Source organism: Bombina bombina, chromosome 4 (assembly GCF_027579735.1).
Source record: "Bombina bombina isolate aBomBom1 chromosome 4, aBomBom1.pri, whole genome shotgun sequence".
Classification (NCBI taxonomy): domain Eukaryota; kingdom Metazoa; phylum Chordata; class Amphibia; order Anura; family Bombinatoridae; genus Bombina; species Bombina bombina.
In genome coordinates this window covers 390,429,477-390,437,729 of record NC_069502.1, presented here as the reverse complement: position 1 = coordinate 390,437,729, position 8,253 = coordinate 390,429,477, and positions in this window count along the sequence as shown.

Sequence of the window (8,253 nt, the reverse complement as noted above, 5' to 3'; positions counted from 1 at the left end):
CTCCTCCTACTCCAAGAGCCTTATCACTGCCTCAAAAAAGCAGGAGGGAGGGTGGCACACACGCAATACACTGAAAGTAAAGACAGACTTGCTGTGACAACCAGCAACTAGAGGCATTCCTTAGAGAAACTGTTTCCGGATTTGGGCAACATTGGATCATGGTACTTGTAGTTTTAGGGAGATTGCATTGCATTTGCGGGCATCAGGGAGCCGCTATTACAATGAGGGAGACTCCCTGAACCTTAGAGAGATTTGGGATGTCTGTGTTAACTCACTTGAAACTGATGCAGTATAATTGTAAAAAGCTGACAAGAAAAGATCACCTGAGCATCTCTATGTAAAAAAGGAAGATATTTTACCTCACAATTTCCTCAGCTTACCAGAATAAGTCCTGTGTAAAAAGTTATACTTCAGCTGCTGTCCAGCTGCAGGTAAAAAAAAAAAAAAGAAGAAATGAACTGCAGCCAATCGGCTTCAACAGTGCTGAGGTCATGAACCCTTTTACTGTGATCTCATGAGATTTCATAGTAAACTCCCTTAAACTGAATAGGGAAATAACATGCATGAAGCTCTCTCCCTTGCCTGTCCTGGGACAGGCATACTGATTTGCTGTTATGGGGTGTGAATACCTAGGACATTTTGAGGTAAAATATCTTCCTTTTTTTTTTTTTCTACAGCTTTGCTGCATCACTTTCAAGTGTTTCAACATTTGGGTATCATGGCCCTTTAAGTAGAAGGGTAAACCCCTTAACTGATATGAAGTCTGCAGGACGACAAAAATATCAGTGTGTATAGATGGTGTGAAAGTTAATCAAATATTAGTGTGTGTATAATGTTCCCAAACATTTTTACTATATGCATAATTAGTAAAATGACGTCTCCGTAGCTCCGGTAGAGCGCATTACCCCCTCCGTATGACAGGACAATAGTGCGGTAGTCATATGTGATAAGCTGCCTGTTTCTTGTGCCACACGTACCGCCGCTCACAGCGCACTTGAATGTCAGCCCAGAGGAAGAGGCGGGACCCGCGTGAAAAGCTATAGTACCTCTACTCCCTGCCAATTCAATTTGAGACCAGCACCATACTCCCTTTTTGTTGATGCACATGAAAGTTAAGGGCGGATGCAAATCCCCTAGTCAATCACATAAATGAAATCACAGAACTAATCTTCATCTTAAATATTCATTGTGTTTATTATTAGCACCTCAGATAGGTACAAAGAAAGCAACGTTTCGGGCTCACTTGCCCTTACTAATGGAGCAAGATTAAGGCCAAGTGAGCCCAAAACGTCGCTATGTTTGTACCTATCTGTGGTGCTAATAATAAACACAATGAAGATTTAAGATAAAGATTGGTGCTGTGATTTCATTGATGTGATTGCCAAGATTAGGAAAGAGACACTGGGAGCCTTCTGACGTCAATCACGGTATACTTCATGCTCTGACATGAAAATGGAGCACTGAGGAACACGAAACACTGGAAAACATAAATAAACATGAGTCCTCTAACACATACACACACATTTCCCCCAGTATAATCCCCTTAGTTCCTTAGTTCCTTGAGGCATGTAGAAGAAACAGGGAGAAGTCACATGGACTTACTAAGTCCTTTACTGTAAGCATATTTGTGTGGTACTAGCACCTGTGTGATGAGCATATTTACCCACTTGTAGGTGTAGATGATCCTGTTACTGTGACTGACAGTGTGACGACCCCTGGGTTATCATACTCACATACCCTTGGTCTGCACAGGAGGAGGCTTGGGAACTTCCCAGTGACATCATAAATTCGGATTTTAAGTGGTTTATTTTATAATTTGAATATTTACCATATAATTGAAATTCTTTGGTCAGCTCTTGTAGGGAGGATAGTGGGTCTGTTAGTGTTAAAAATATATCATCAGTGTAGAGAGAAAAAATATTCCGTCTTGTTTAGTATAATACTCGAGATTTTCATATTTTGTCAATTTTTTTGGGGTAGTTTTTCCATTGCCGGGGGTCATTGCATATTAAAAAGGAGGAAGATAAGGAGTCATTTAACTTTATTTAGGCATTTGAGGCATTATAGAAGGCAAATATTTTTGTAATAAACAACTCTGGGAATCTAAATTGAATTAATGTTTGGTTAAGAAATCCCTAATCCAGCCTGTCAAAGACTTTTTCCGTGTCCATAGACACGAAGATGGAGGGAGTGTTAGTCTTTGTTGCATATTACAACAGATATGTAATCTTTAAAGTATTATCATGTGCCTGTTTATAGGGGGTAATGCATTAGTATGTATCATTTGGGGAAGAATTTTATTCATCCGTGTAGCTAGAATTTTGGCTAACAATTTAATATCCACATTGAGCAGGGAAATGGGGCGAAAGTTTGGAGGGGAATCTGGAGTTTTACCGGGCTTAGGGAGGACTACGATGTGTGGCTAGTGATGTCGCGAATAGTTCGCCGGCGAATAGTTCTCAGCGAACATAGCTTGTTCGGCGCGGCGGGCGAACATATGTGATGTTCGATCCGCCCCCTATTTGTCATCATTGAGTAAACTTTGACCCTGTATCTCATAGTCTGCAGACACATTTCAGCCAATCAGCAGCAGACACTCCCTCCCAGACCCTCCCAGCTCCTGGACAGCAGCCATTTTAGATTCATTCTGATCCTGCATTCTTAGTGAGAGGAGGGATATTGTAGCTGCTGCTGATTTTATAGGGAAATTGATAGCTAGGCTAGTGTATTCAGTGTCCACTACAGTCTTGAAGGACTCATTTGATCTCTGCTGTAAGGACAGCACCCCAAAAAGCCCTTTTTAGGGCTAGAACATCTTTTTTTTTTTTTGCCTGTGTAATTTTGACTGTGAAACATCAGTCTGCTAGTGTAATCTAGTTGCAGTTGCCTGTCTGCAGTGCCACCACTCATATCTGTTGTAACAGTAGTGTAAATTTAAAAAAAAAAACCTTTTTTGACTGTGAAACATCAGTCTGCTAGTGTAATCTAATAGCAGTTGCCTGCCTGCCTGCCAGCGTGTGTACCAGGGCCCACTTGCCAACTAGTGCCACCACTCATATCTGTTGTAACAGTAGTGTAATTTTTTTTTAAAAAACTTTTTTGACTGTGAAACATCAGTCTGCTAGTGTAATCTAATTGCACTCATATCTGTTGTAACAGTAATGTAAATTTTTAAAAAAAATTATTTTTGACTATGAAACATCAGTCTGCTAGTGTAATCTAATAGCAGTTGTAATCTAATAGCAGGGTCTGTTAGTGTTAAAAATATATCATCAGTGTAGAGAGAAAAAATATTCAGTTTTGTTTAGTATAATACTCGAGATTTTCATATTTTGTCAATTTTTTGGGGGTAGTTTTTCCATTGCCAAGACAAATAGTAGGGGGAGAGCGGGGGAGGCATCCCTGCCGGGGGTCATTGCATATTAAAAAGGAGGAAGATAAGGAGTCATTTAACTTTATTTAGGCATTTGAGGCATTATAGAAGGCAAATATTTTTGTAATAAACAACTCTTGGAATCTAAATTGAATTAATGTTTGGTTAAGAAATCCCTAATCCAGCCTGTCAAAGGCTTTTTCCGTGTCCATAGACATGAAGATGGAGGGAGTGTTAGTCTTTGTTGCATATTACAACAGATATGTAATCTTTAAAGTATTATCATGTGCCTGTTTATAGGGGGTAATGCATTAGTATGTATCATTTGGGGAAGAATTTTATTCATCCGTGTAGCTAGAATTATGGCTAACAATTTAATATCCACATTGAGCAGGGAAATGGGGCGAAAGTTTGAAGGGGAATCTGGAGTTTTACCGGGCTTAGGAAGGACTACGATGTGTGGCTAGTGATGTTGCGAATAGTTCGCCGGCGAATAGTTCTCAGCGAACATAGCTGTCTGCCAGGGTGTGTACCAGGGCCCACTTGCCAACTAGTGCCACCACTCATATCTGTTGTAACAGTAGTGTAAATTTTTTTTTAAAAAAACTTTTTTGACTGTGAAACATCAGTCTGCTAGTGTAATCTAATTGCATTTGCCTGCCTGCCAGCGTGTGTGCCAGGCCCACTTGCCAACTAGTGCCACCACTCATATCTGTTGTTACAGTAATGTAAATTTAAAAAAAAATAATTTTTGACTATTAAACATCAGTCTGCTAGTGTAATCTAATAGCAGTTGCCTGCCTGCCAGCGTGTGTACCAGGGCCCACTTGCCAACTAGTGCCACCACTCATATCTGTTGTAACAGTAGTGTAAATTAAAAAAAAAAAATTTGACTATGAAACATCAGTCTGCTAGTGTAATCTAATTGCATTTGCCTGCCTGCCAGTGTGTGTGCCAGGCCCACTTGCCAACTAGTGCCACCACTCATATCTGTTGTAACAGTAGTGTAAATTTTTAAAAAAAAAACTTTTTTGACTGTGAAACATCAGTCTGCTAGTGTAATCTAATAGCAGTTGCCTGCCTGCCTCCCAGCGTGTGTGCCAGGCCCACTTACCAACTAGTGCCACCACTCATATCTGTTGTAACAGTAATGTAAATTTTAAAAAAAATTATTTTTGACTATGAAACATCAGTCTGCTAGTGTAATCTAATTGCAGTTGCCTGCCTGCAAGCGTGTGTGCCAGGCCCACTTGCTAAGTGCCACCACTCATATCTGTTGTAACAGTAGTGTAAATTTAAAAAAAAAAACTTTTTTGACTGTGAAACATCAGTCAGCTAGTGTAATCTAATTGCAGTTGCCTGCCTGCCAGCGTGTGTGCCAGGCCCACTTGCCAACTAGTGCCACCACTCATATATGTTGTAACAGTAGTGTAAATTTAAAAAAAAACTTTTTGGACTGTGAAACATCAGTCTGCTAGTGTAATCTAATTGCATTTGCCTGCCTGCCAGCGTGTGTGCCAGGCCCACTTGCTAAGTGCCACCACTCATATCTGTTGTAACAGTAGTGTAAATTTAAAAAAAAAAAAAAAATTGACTTTGAAACATCAGTCTGCTAGTGTAATCTAATTGTAGTTGCCTGCCTGCCTGCCAGCATGTGTTCCAGTCCCACTTGCCAACTAGTGCCACCACTCATATATGTTGTAACAGTAGTGTAAATTTAAAAAAAAAACTTTTTTGACTGTGAAACATCAGTCTGCTAGTGTAATCGAATTGCATTTGCCTGCCTGCCAGTGTGTGTGCCAGGCCCACTTGCTAAGTGCCACCACTCATATCTGTTGTAACAGTAGTGTAAATGTTTTTTAAAAAAACGTTTTTGACTGTGAAACATCAGTCTGCTAGTGTAATCTAATTGCAGTTGCCTGCCTGCCAGCATGTGTGCCAGGCCCAGTTGCCAACTAGTGCCACCACTCATATCTGTTGTAACAGTAGTGTAAATTTAAAAAAAAAACTTTTTTGACTGTGAAACATCAGTCTGCTAGTGTAATCTAATTGCATTTGCCTGCCTGCCAGTGTGTGTGCCAGGCCCACTTGCTAAGTGCCACCACTCATATCTGTTGTAACAGTAGTGTAAATGTTTTTTTAAAAAAACGTTTTTTGACTGTGAAACATCAGTCTGCTAGTGTAATCTAATTGCAGTTGCCTGCCTGCCAGTGTGTGTGCCAGGCCCACTTGCCAACTAGTGCCACCACTCATATCTGTTGTAACAGTAATGTAAATTTTTTAAAAAATAATTTTTGACTATGAAACATCAGTCTGCTAGTGTAATCTAATAGCAGTTGCCTGCCTGCCTGCCAGCGTGTGTACCAGGGCCCACTTGCCAACTAGTGCCACCACTCATATCTGTTGTAACAGTAGTGTAATTTTTTTTTAAAAAAAACTTTTTTGACTGTGAAACATCAGTCTGCTAGTGTAATCTAATTGCAGTTGCCTGCCTGCAAGCTTGTGTGCCAGGCCCACTTGCCCAGTGCCACCACTCATATCTGTTGTAATAGTAGTGTAAATTTTAAAAAAAATTTGACTGTGAAACATCAGTCTGCTAGTGTAATCTAATAGCAGTTGCCTGCCTGCCAGCGTGTGTGCCAGGCCCACTTGCCAACTAGTGCCACCACTCATATCTGTTGTAATAGTAGTGTAATTTTTTTTAAAAAAAAACTTTTTTGACTGTGAAACATCAGTCTGCTAGTGTAATCTAATTGCAGTTGCCTGCCTGCAAGCGTGTGTGCCAGGCCCACTTGCCAACTAGTGCCACCACTCATATCTGTTGTAATAGTAGTGTAAATTTAAAAAAAAATTTGACTGTGAAACATCAGTCTGCTAGTGTAATCTAATAGCAGTTGCCTGCCTGCCAGCGTGTGTGCCAGGCCCACTTGCCAACTAGTGCCACCACTCATATCTGTTGTAACAGTAGTGTAAATTTTTAAAACAAAAAACTTTTTTGACTGTGAAACATCAGTCTGCTAGTGTAATCTAATTGCAGTTGCCTGCCTGCAAGCGTGTGTGCCAGGCCCACTTGCTAAGTGCCACCACTCATATCTGTTGTAACAGTAGTGTAAATTTAAAAAAAAAAAACTTTTTTGACTGTGAAACATCAGTCTGCTAGTGTAATCTAATTGCAGTTGCCTGCCAGGCCCACTTGCCAACTAGTGCCACCACTCATATCTGTTGTAACAGTAGTGTAAATTTTTAAAACAAAAAACTTTTTTGACTGTGAAACATCAGTCTGCTAGTGTAATCTAATTGCAGTTGCCTGCCTGCCAGCGTGTGTGCCAGGCCCACTTGCCAACTAGTGCCACCACTCATATATGTTGTAACAGTAGTGTAAATTTTAAAAAAAAACTTTTTGGACTGTGAAACATCAGTCTGCTAGTGTAATCTAATTGCATTTGCCTGCCTGCCAGCGTGTGTGCCAGGCCCACTTGCTAAGTGCCACCACTCATATCTGTTGTAACAGTAGTGTAAATGTTTTTTAAAAAAACTTTTTTGACTGTGAAACATCAGTCTGCTAGTGTAATCTAATAGCAGTTGCGTGTGTGCCAGGCCCACTTGCCAACTAGTGCCACCACTCATATCTGTTGTAACAGTAGTGTAAATTTAAAAAATAAAATACTTTTTTGACTTTGAAACATCAGTCTGCTAGTGTAATCTAATTGCAGTTGCCTGCCTGCCTGCCAGCATGTGTTCCAGTCCCACTTGCCAACTAGTGCCACCACTCATATATGTTGTAACAGTAGTGTAAATTTAAAAAAAAAAACTTTTTTGACTGTGAAACATCAGTCTGCTAGTGTAATCTAATTGCATTTGCCTGCCTGCCAGCGTGTGTGCCAGGCCCACTTGCTAAGTGCCACCACTCATATCTGTTGTAACAGTAGTGTAAATGTTTTTTTAAAAAACTTTTTTGACTGTGAAACATCAGTCTGCTAGTGTAATCTAATTGCAGTTGCCTGCCTGCAAGCTTGTGTGCCAGGCCCACTTGCCCAGTGCCACCACTCATATCTGTTGTAATAGTAGTGTAAATTTAAAAAAAAATTTGACTGTGAAACATCAGTCTGCTAGTGTAATCTAATAGCAGTTGCCTGCCTGCCAGCGTGTGTGCCAGGCCCACTTGCCAACTAGTGCCACCACTCATATCTGTTGTAATAGTAGTGTAATTTTTTTTTAAAAAAAACTTTTTTGACTGTGAAACATCAGTCTGCTAGTGTAATCTAATTGCAGTTGCCTGCCTGCAAGCGTGTGTGCCAGGCCCACTTGCCAACTAGTGCCACCACTCATATCTGTTGTAATAGTAGTGTAAATTTAAAAAAAAATTTGACTGTGAAACATCAGTCTGCTAGTGTAATCTAATAGCAGTTGCCTGCCTGCCAGCGTGTGTGCCAGGCCCACTTGCCAACTAGTGCCACCACTCATATCTGTTGTAACAGTAGTGTAAATTTTTAAAACAAAAAACTTTTTTGACTGTGAAACATCAGTCTGCTAGTGTAATCTAATTGCAGTTGCCTGCCTGCAAGCGTGTGTGCCAGGCCCACTTGCTAAGTGCCACCACTCATATCTGTTGTAACAGTAGTGTAAATTTAAAAAAAAAAAACTTTTTTGACTGTGAAACATCAGTCTGCTAGTGTAATCTAATTGCAGTTGCCTGCCAGGCCCACTTGCCAACTAGTGCCACCACTCATATCTGTTGTAACAGTAGTGTAAATTTAAAAAAAAAACTTTTTTGACTGTGAAACATCAGTCTGCTAGTGTAATCTAATTGCAGTTGCCTGCCTGCCAGCGTGTGTGCCAGGCCCACTTGCCAACTAGTGCCACCACTCATATATGTTGTA